The sequence below is a fragment of the Nycticebus coucang genome, chromosome 18 (assembly GCF_027406575.1).
Source record: "Nycticebus coucang isolate mNycCou1 chromosome 18, mNycCou1.pri, whole genome shotgun sequence".
In the NCBI taxonomy this organism is placed as follows: Eukaryota; Metazoa; Chordata; class Mammalia; order Primates; family Lorisidae; genus Nycticebus; species Nycticebus coucang.
In genome coordinates, this window is record NC_069797.1 from 30,855,173 (window position 1) to 30,864,878 (window position 9,706).

Consider the following 9,706-nt stretch of genomic DNA (forward strand, 5'->3'; position numbering starts at 1 on the left):
CTGGCACCCTACCCACTGAGCTACGGGCGCCACCCCATTTGCATATTTCTATCTGCATTAATTATGTGTCAGCCTGTGCTCTTTTTATATATCTCAAGTTTAAATTGCAGCTCTCTTATAATTTATCTTTGACATTCCTCCCCTCCATTCCTTCCTCATTTTTCCTCCCATAAGAGTCTGTGCTTCTCTTTCCCACACAAGTGAGGGGGCTTGTGGGGAGAGGCAGCCCTGGCCAGAATCACCTGTGACATCTCTTCTGTGCTCCTCCTCTATCTTAGAAAAAAATGTTTGTTTGTTTTTTTATCTATTTTTGCAGTTACATGTGTGACAGTGCAAGAGAGATCTGCTGTCAGACAGTTGTTAAAAGCCCTTTATTAACACAGAAGCAAAAAGAAGAAATGAGCAAAACGTATGAAATCTCAACAGACTTGTTTCTAAAAAGAACAGACATAATCCTCCTGTTAGGCTCTCCTTGCTTCCTTGGAAACTTCATCAGGAAATGGACAGAGAGAGAGAGAGAGAGAGAGACCACTGAAGACTGTGGATTACATATTTCTCTGTTTTCTTGGAGGTCCGCAGCACAGTTTTATGGGGAAGCCTCCAGATCGTGTCTCTTACTTGAGATTTCTCAAAGTAGAATCTGGAAGCCCTGTGAAAATGAGAAAAAATAGTAGGACTGTGAAAAAAAATCTGAAAGCTTGGATGATTGACGAGAAGCCATGAGACTGTAAGGAAAAAAAACATCTCTCAGGCAATGGGGGGTTGAGGTAGTTGAAAATGGAAAATGAAAAAAAAACCTTATATATCAACTTGGACTTGGAATCAGAAAACCTGTTCCAGTCTTGACTCTGCTGCCTTTTCTGTCTTTTGAGCTTCAAGGAAACGAGGAAGTTGGATTAGGAGCTCCTTAAGGTACATATTGGCTTGAAAATTTTATGATTCACAAAATATTCCCATATAGATCAATTAAATGCTGGAAGGAATTGGCAAGAAAGGCTGAATATAATCCCTTTGCCCCACCTAGTAAAATTATGAATCAGCTTTGTTCTAGGACATACTGGAGAAATTACAGGTCATTAGTAAAGAATTTCTTCACCCTTATAAACTACAGTGGCCTTGTACATTAGCACAGGAAAGGAACATTAACTAGTTTTAACAGAGCACAGCAAAATCATAAATGGTTATTGTGTTTCATTTTGCCTCTAAGTGTAGAAAAAGCAGAGCCTAGATTAAAAACCATATCTATTATTAACACTGAAATCATAAGCGAGCCTGCCTTCAAATGACATGAAATTCCAAGACTTAAAAGAGAGTCCCACTGGCTGTCACCAAATGTCTTCTCTACTTACAATGAGATACCTGAAATTTCAACTTTTATTCTTCTGGCTTTGACCCACAGGACAACAGATACCAGTGGAGAAATGACAGAATCAGTGGCTCCCTTCTCAACATTTCCACTCATAAGAATATCTTTTGCTACTATTTTTTCACCTTCTTGGGCTCCATTTTTCAAAGAACCAGTCTATCAAACAAACTATTAATAGTCTTCTGTTTTCCCAATTTAAAATATTTCCCAGGGACACCTACTTGCCAGTCTGAGCTTCTTTTATGACAGTACAATTATCCAGTTGATATAATCCCACCTAAAAGCAAAGAAATCTAGTGTGCCAGCTAACCTGTGCAGTCTTTGAGAGGTTAACAATATAATCACTGCTATTAATTTTTTTTAATCATTAAAAAAAGTTTACAGACTCTGCTTCTGTCATCGCTCTGTCACAACTACCCTCCTGAACCTATTGGACAAATGCTTACAGGTGTCAAGCAGATCCATGAGTGAAGCAAGCTAGAGGTAAAGTAATAGGGAGTAGTGGAGACTGCGGTAAACAGAGAACACATCGATGTCTACAGGAAGGCTGATAGTTACCATCATGGACAGATCTTCTAGTTCTTTAAGAGAAACCAGAAATCTGAATTTTTGTGTGTATTTCCCCTGATTTGAAAATGTTTTGTCTAGGGTGGCGCCTGTGGCTCAGTGAATAGGGCGCCGGCCCCATATGCCGAGGGTAACAGGTTCAAACACGTCCTCGGCCAAACTGCAACCAAAAAATAGCCGGGCGCTGTGGCGGGCGCCTGTAGTCCCAGCTACTCGGGAGGCTGAGGCAAGAGAATCACGTAAGCCCAAAAGCTGGAGGTTGCTGTGAGCCATGTGACATCATGGCACTCTACCGAGGGTGGTAAAGTGAGACTCTGTCTCTACAAAAAAAAAAAAAAAAAGAAAGAAAATGTTTTGTCTCGGCAAAGAAGAATCTCCTTACCCCAATATATGTCGTTCTCTGCCAGGCAGGTTATAACTGAGTGTTGACTTGGGCTTTCATTGTTTCATTGAAATTTTTCTAAAACAGCTCTTATAATTAGCACTCATAGCTTTCTGTGCCCCAGAGATCAGGTACAATCATGAAGAACTAGGTAAGAGGACAGTTGGTTATATTGGGCTGAGGACTTTCCCTGCATTATTTGATCCTGTAAACAACCGTATGAAGTAGTCAAGATTGTTCCAACATTGAAGATGAGGATACCTGGGCTCAGAATGCTTACCTAACATATATAGAGTGACTAAGCCAAGATTCACACCCATGTTGATACAAACTCTGGAGATTGGAGAAGGAGAAAAGATATCACAGAAGGGGCAAAGGTTAAATAATAAAAACGTCACCTCTTTCATAATATGCTAAGAGTGATGTGATGTCAATCCTACTTCTAATGACCCATAGAGAATTTATTTTAGTAAACGAAGGGAATTTACAATAATCTTAGTTATTGAGAGCCTTTTGAAAATGTTACAACATTCTTCGAGATAATTTGCAATATCCTGAAGTGTTGCAGGGCTGGAGCTGAAAATTGTTGCCCTAAATATTTGCTTGTCTTTCTGGTGACCAAGTATTATTCTTTGTCAAAGGGTTTGCATAAGTCATTTCTTATCTGTGCAACAACCCCTGAAAGGTAAATGTTGGAATCTTCATTTCATAGATAAAGAAATGAAGGATTAGGAAATCACACAGATGGAATGAGTTGGAGTGGAAATTCAAGCCCAGGGAAACCTGACCCCACAATCTATGCTCTTCCTCTGCACTGCATGGTCCTGAGCCAAAGCAGTGAGGATAGTGGTACTTGAACATGGCTGACAGCATCTTCCTGCTTTAAGGGTGGAGGGTTGGAGCAGAGATATTTATCCTTCACTGAATATCCCTGTGCCCTTCACATTTCCCTGCCCCTTTGCCATTAGATAGTCTGTAAGACTAATTCTAGTTGAAAGGCTATGAATAGGGTGGCTCCTGTGGCTCAAAGGGATAGAGCGCCGGCCCCATATGCCAGAGGTGGCAGGTTCAAACCCAGCACCAGCCAAAAAGTGCAAAAAAAAAAAAAAAAGGCTATGAATAGAATTATGGCATCACTTCTGGGCAAAGCAAGGTTCTTTAGGTTCTTTCTTCCCCTGATGTGGCAATGTGGAGAGATATCAGAACATCTCTCCTGGGGTTCTGAATAACTATGTCTAGAAATAGACTCATGTCAAATCACTAGATTTTAGGGTTAATTTGTCACTGCAGGTTAGCTTAGTCTATTCTGACTAATTGAGGTATTTTCATTACAATGAGAACATGGGAGATGGCTCAGCCTGTAATCCTAGCACTCTGGGAAGCCAAGGTAAGTGGATTGCTTGAGCTTAGGAGTTTGAGACCAGCCTGAGCAAGAGCAAGACCCCCTTCTCTAAAAATTGCCAGGCATTGTGGTGGGCACCTGTAGTTCCAGCTGCTCAGGAGGCCAAGGCAAAAGGATTGCTTGAGCCCAAGAGTTAGAGGTTGCTGTGAGCTATGACACCACAGCACTCTACTGAGAGTGACAAAATGAGACTTTGTCTTCATTAAAATAAAAAAAAAAAAGAACACAGGAGAAAGTTTCATCTAGTTTAATAAAATAATGCTTAATTTTAGGGGCAAGCTCCTTAATAACTCCTATCCTTCCTACCTTGGATTCGGAGTCATAAAAATGTAGAAAAACCTGCACCAAATTTATGTTTTTCCCTTTTGCATAGACTTACCGTATGTTGACAACTTGTCTTTGAGGAACTAGATCAGCAATAGTGCAAACCAGAATAAAATTAATTTGTCTTGTTTTATTTTAAAAATCTAAATTATGCTTAATCTCATGCCGGAGACTAACGAGGACAAAATTGATATGTTAATCACACATTTCTTAACACTCAGCACACATTTCTTAACACTCAGGTAATCTTTTCTCAAGAGACTTTGCAACATCAAGGTTGTAATATAGCAAACAAGTTTTAGTATGGGTTCTTTTTTCATATGTACTGCCGGAAAACATGGAAGAAACTATTGTGAATTTGCAAAAAAAAAAAAAAAGAGTTCTCAGAATATTTTTATATATATGCACGCATAACTTCTTTATATATAAAGAAAAAAATGAAGCTCTCGCCAACAAATTCCTAAGTAAAGTGTTGCTGTGGAAACTCATGAATTATCTTTCCTTATTTCTTCTGACACTCTTGATAGCAACAGTAGTATTAGCCTCTGCTTAAGTTATAGTTAGTAATAACAATCTTCTACGTTTTTGTTTACAAAACATTCGCGAGTCTTATCTAATCCTCACAGCCACTTTGTGAGACACGTAACACCAACATTATATATGATTTGCAACTGGAGATATTAAGGTTCAGAAAATGTAAGCGATTCGTCCAAGGTCACACAGTAAGAAAGGTCACTTCTCCTGTCACTCTGCCTTTTGACCCTAAGTAAGGACTGTAAGTATCCTCAGACTTGTAGAGGACAGTTATTCAGTCCTTTCATCTTCTTGGTGATTGCTGTATGACAGAAGTGGCAACAGGAGATGAAAAATTAAATAATCATACACAAATATTGTTTCCATTGAGTATTGTTAGGAATTGTCAAAATTGAGTTCTCTAACTTACCTGAAATATAGTGGCATCACGTAACAATAGTTACATTCCTATAAGCACCTTTTTCTGTCCTAAGCACTTTATTCTTTTATTTTATTTTATTTTATTTTTCAGTTTTTGGCCGGGGCTGGGTTTGAACCCACCACCTCTGGTACATGGGGCAGTGCCTTACTCCTTTGAGCCACAGCCAAGCACTTTAAATATGTTTATTACTACTCATTTAATCTTCACAACAATCGCAAAACAAGAGTCCTATTTTTGTCAGACCCATTTTACAGGGGAGGACTTAAGTCATGCATATTGGTTCACACTGTTTCTTAGTGGCTGAATCAGGATTGGATCCAAGATAGTCTGGCTCTTGGGTCTTTAAGCACTAGGCTAAATTGCTTCTTACATTAAGAATGACCATTTATATGGTACTGTCTATATTCCAGGAACACACATGTACAGACTCATTTAATCCACATTATTGACATATTTAACATTTTAATTCAAATAGAAAGACAGGGAGGGAGGGAAGAATGGGAAAGAGGGAAAAGGGGATAAAAGAGAGAGAAAGCGGGCGGTGCCTGTGGCTCAAAGGAGTAGGGCGCCGGCCCCATATGCCGGAGGTGGCGGGTTCAAACCCAGCCCTGGCCTAAAACTGCAAAAAAAAAGAAAGAGAGAGAATGGAAAGTATCTATGAGGAGCCTGTCATTCCACTCAAAGAACATGGGAACACCGGCAGGAGAGGAGGAGAATCAGCTCCCTTTAGTTCTGCTCCCTCGCGGCTCCCCAGGTGTGAGCATCTCATGGGCTGAAGGTCAGTCTAGTGTTCAAGAATTTGCATTTTTCTTACAACACAGCACCTACACATAAGCCAACTACCTAATTTGATTCTCAACCAAAGAAACAGCACTTTCTTTCCATATTGAAATAAAAACTCTCTCTGTTGGGCTTACCAAGTAGAGGTATTTTTCTGAAATGATTGACAATTTGAAAAAATGTAATGATAATGAAACAACTCTTAGGAGGCCACACTACTTCCTTGTGTCATTTTGCAAACTATGTACCTTTCAAAACAGATCCTCAGCCCCAAACATGACATTTTTGCTCCAGCTATGATTTGTAGATTCTATAGGCAGCTCAAGGGCATCATTAAACAAATCTACCAAAGAGGATATAAACGTTATTGCTGCTAAAGAATTATAGCCTTGAATTCCTGAAATAATTTTATAGTTATGGTACTTCATAAAAGTGTTTAATAACAAACCTGGCTTACTTGGCAATTACCAGTCTAAAGGACTTTGCCCTAATTTGAGATGTGAGTTATGTTTGTTTTTAAGAAAATATCTAATGATTTATTGAGAAGTTCAGATTTCTGCTAAATATTCACAATCTCTCTCTCTCTCTTTTTTTTTTTTTTTGAGACAGAGCCTCACTCTGCAGCCCCTGGCTAGAGTGCCCTGGCATCAACCTAGCTTATAGCAACTTCGAACTCCTTGGTCAAGCGATCCTTTCGCCTCAGTCTCCTGAGTAGCTGGAACTAGAGGCACCCACCCCAACACCCAGCTAATTTTTCAATTTTTAGTACAGACAGAGTTTTGCTGTTGCTCAAGCTGGTCTAGAGCTCCTGAGCTCAAGCAATCCTCCTGTCTTGGTTTCCCAGAGTGTGAGGATTTCAGGCATGAGCCACTGTGCCTGACCCACAATCTCTTTTGATCACTCTAAATGTAGGCATAATAGTTTTATAATTCCACAATGCTATTGATCATCTAATTAAAGCTTCTGTTACTGATTCCTTGTTTGTCATATTGAGCAGTCATCATTGTTTGTTTTTTTTTTTTTGAGACGGAATCTCACTCTGTCACCCTTGGTAGAGTGCTGTGGTGTCACAGCTCACAGCAACCTCAAACTCTTGGGCTTCAGCGATTCTCTTGCCTCAGCCTCCCAAGTAGCTGGGACTATAGGCACCCGCCACAGCTCCTGGCTAGGTCATCATTGTTTTCTACTATATCAGACAAGTGAAAATGACCAATGTGAAAACTTAACACCCACAGACACACGTGCCTAAGAAAACATCATGATTATGTTCCATTCACCATCCACAAATGGTTGCTTTGTGGCAATTTGTAAAATGAAGTACAGCAGCACTCAGCAATTTGTAGATCTGCAGGTTGATTGTTTAGACAGTTAAGTGTAAAGTACTTGAGTTTCAAAGTGTTTTTACTTATGTCTTTTGATCCTTAGACTTACAGAGTCTAAGTTATTAGGAGTCAGGCTGCCTGGGCTTATATTTTAATTCTACCACTTTACGGGCTGTGTAATGGTGTGCAAGTTACCTAATCTCTCTGTTCTTGCATTTCTTCACCTGTAAAATGGGGTATCACAGAATCTACCTCCGGATTTAGGGTTACCGTGAAGATTAAATGAGCTAAGACTTGTACAGAATGTGGAACAATGCCTCTGGCATAGGAAACACTAAATTAAATTTAGCTACTGTAGATATTATCTGCCCCACTTTTACGACTGTAAATGCCTGTAAATACTAGAGCTAGGACCTAGAACCAGGTCCAATGGACTTCAAACTTTGGCCTCTTTTTCTAACTCCATGATGCTTTTTTTATTGAATAAGAAATCAGGTATTCTAATTGAGGACTTCTAGGAGGAAAAAAAGAAATCTTTCTTTCTTTTTCTTGGCTTAGGTTTTTTTTTTTTTTTTTTTTGTAGAGACAGAGTCTCACTTTATGGCCCTCAGTAGAGTGCCGTGGCCTCACACAGCTCACAGCAACCTCCAACTCCTGGGCTTAAGCGATTCACTTGCCTCAGCCTCCCGAGTAGCTGGGACTACAGGCGCCCGCCACAACGCCCGGCTATTTTTTGGTTGCAGTTTGGCTGGGGCCGGGTTTGAACCCGCCACCCTCGGTATATGGGGCCGGCGCCTTACCGACTGAGCCACAGGCGCCGCCCCTTTCTTTCTTTTTCTGTCTTAAAAAGAGAGAGCAGTTTTTCACACACTTTCAGAGTGAGATGCATCTTATTAATTTTATTTTAGTCTTTATTTGTACTGTGAATGCGTTCAGTTTTACTTCTGTCTGATAAATTGTTCTTGTTGGAATGAGGGAGAAAGAAAATTAAATGAGAGCAAAATAAGGTAAGAATTAAAAATGGAGATTGGCTAAGAAGATATTACAGAGGATATGCATTGAAAAAGGTGGAATTGAGTCACCAGCTCCCGCATGTTAGCTTGCTGAGATTTTTATGATTTGTCTCAGGAAAAGCCTCTGAAAAGAGGATCACACCACAGTTATTATACTTAACTATTTGTTTCAGATAGTAAAAAATGAACTCAAGCCAGTCTAACAGCATTCCTAAGGGAACCAAGATCTATGGTCTCTGATGGCATTTAATTATTATTTTCTCTCAAGTCCAATTTCTCCTGTTTTCTCTGTCATTTTCTCCTCCATTTGCCCTTCTTTTCCTTTTATTTTTATCCAAACATTTCTGTACTTCAATAACATTTAGCTTTTGGTGATTGTGGGCCATGGGTGAGTGGGTGATCTTTTCTTCTTCTTCCCTTTTTTTTTTTTTTTTTCTTTTTTTCTTTATTTTAGAGACAGGGTCTCACACTTTGTCACCCAGGTTGGAATGCAGTATCTCACGCTGTCTTCCAGGCTAGCCTGCAGTGGTGCAATTATAGCTCACTGCAACCTCAAACTCCTAGTCTCAAGTGATCCTCCCACCTCTCAGCCTCCCAAGCAGCTGGGATTACAAGCACGTGCCACCATTCCTAGCTAATTGTTCTTATTTTTGTAGAGACAGAGGTCTTACTATGTTGCTGGGCTGGTCTCTAACTCCTGGCCTCAAGCAATCACACCCCCTTGGCCTCCTGAGTAGCTAGTGATTAAAGAGTGATTTTTCAGGGTAGCCTACTTAGGACTTCCATGTAGCTAGATCCTCACAGCATGGGATCAGTGCCATATTTTGTTGTTTTTCACAAAGATCTTCCTTTCTCCCTGACAGAAGGAAAGAAAAATGGAGACAATTCCCTGCATCTTTCAGGATAAGATCTCAACTCCTCAGTGGACACAGTTGCCTCTCTACCTTTGGCCTCTGCCCTCTCTCTCCTTAGACTCGAGTCTTCAGTTTCCAAACCAGAGACTTGCTGCCTTAAGTTTTTTGTATAAGCCATTGTCTCCAACTAGAATTCCTTTCCCCCAGCCTTTATTCACTTGACAAACTCCTAAAACTCAGATGATCTGTTACCTTTTCCAAGAAGCTTTCCCTAAAGCTCCCAGACAGACTTAGAAAGTCCTCCATGTTCCGTGCAAACCTCTACCACAAGCACAAGGGTTAGGGTTAGGGTTAGAGTCAGAAGGATCAGCTTCCAAAATATATATACCATATCCATCCACTTTTTATTTGTTTTCAGACAGAGTCTCTCTATGTTGCCCTCAGTAGAGTGCTGTGGCGTCATAGCTCACAGCAACCTCAAACTCTTGGGCTCAAGTGATTCTTTTGCCTCAGCCTCCCAAGTAGCTGGGACTACAGGCGCCCGCCACAACACCTGGCTAGTTTTTCTATTTTTAGTAGAGACCAAGTCTCACTCTTGCTCAGGCTGGTCTTGAATTCCTGAGCTCGGGAGATCCAAGGGCCTCGGCTTCCCAGAGTGCTAGGATTACAGGCACGGGCCACCTCGCCTGGCTCCATATTCAGCCACTTCTTTTCATCTCCACCACTGCCTTCTTGATCTAG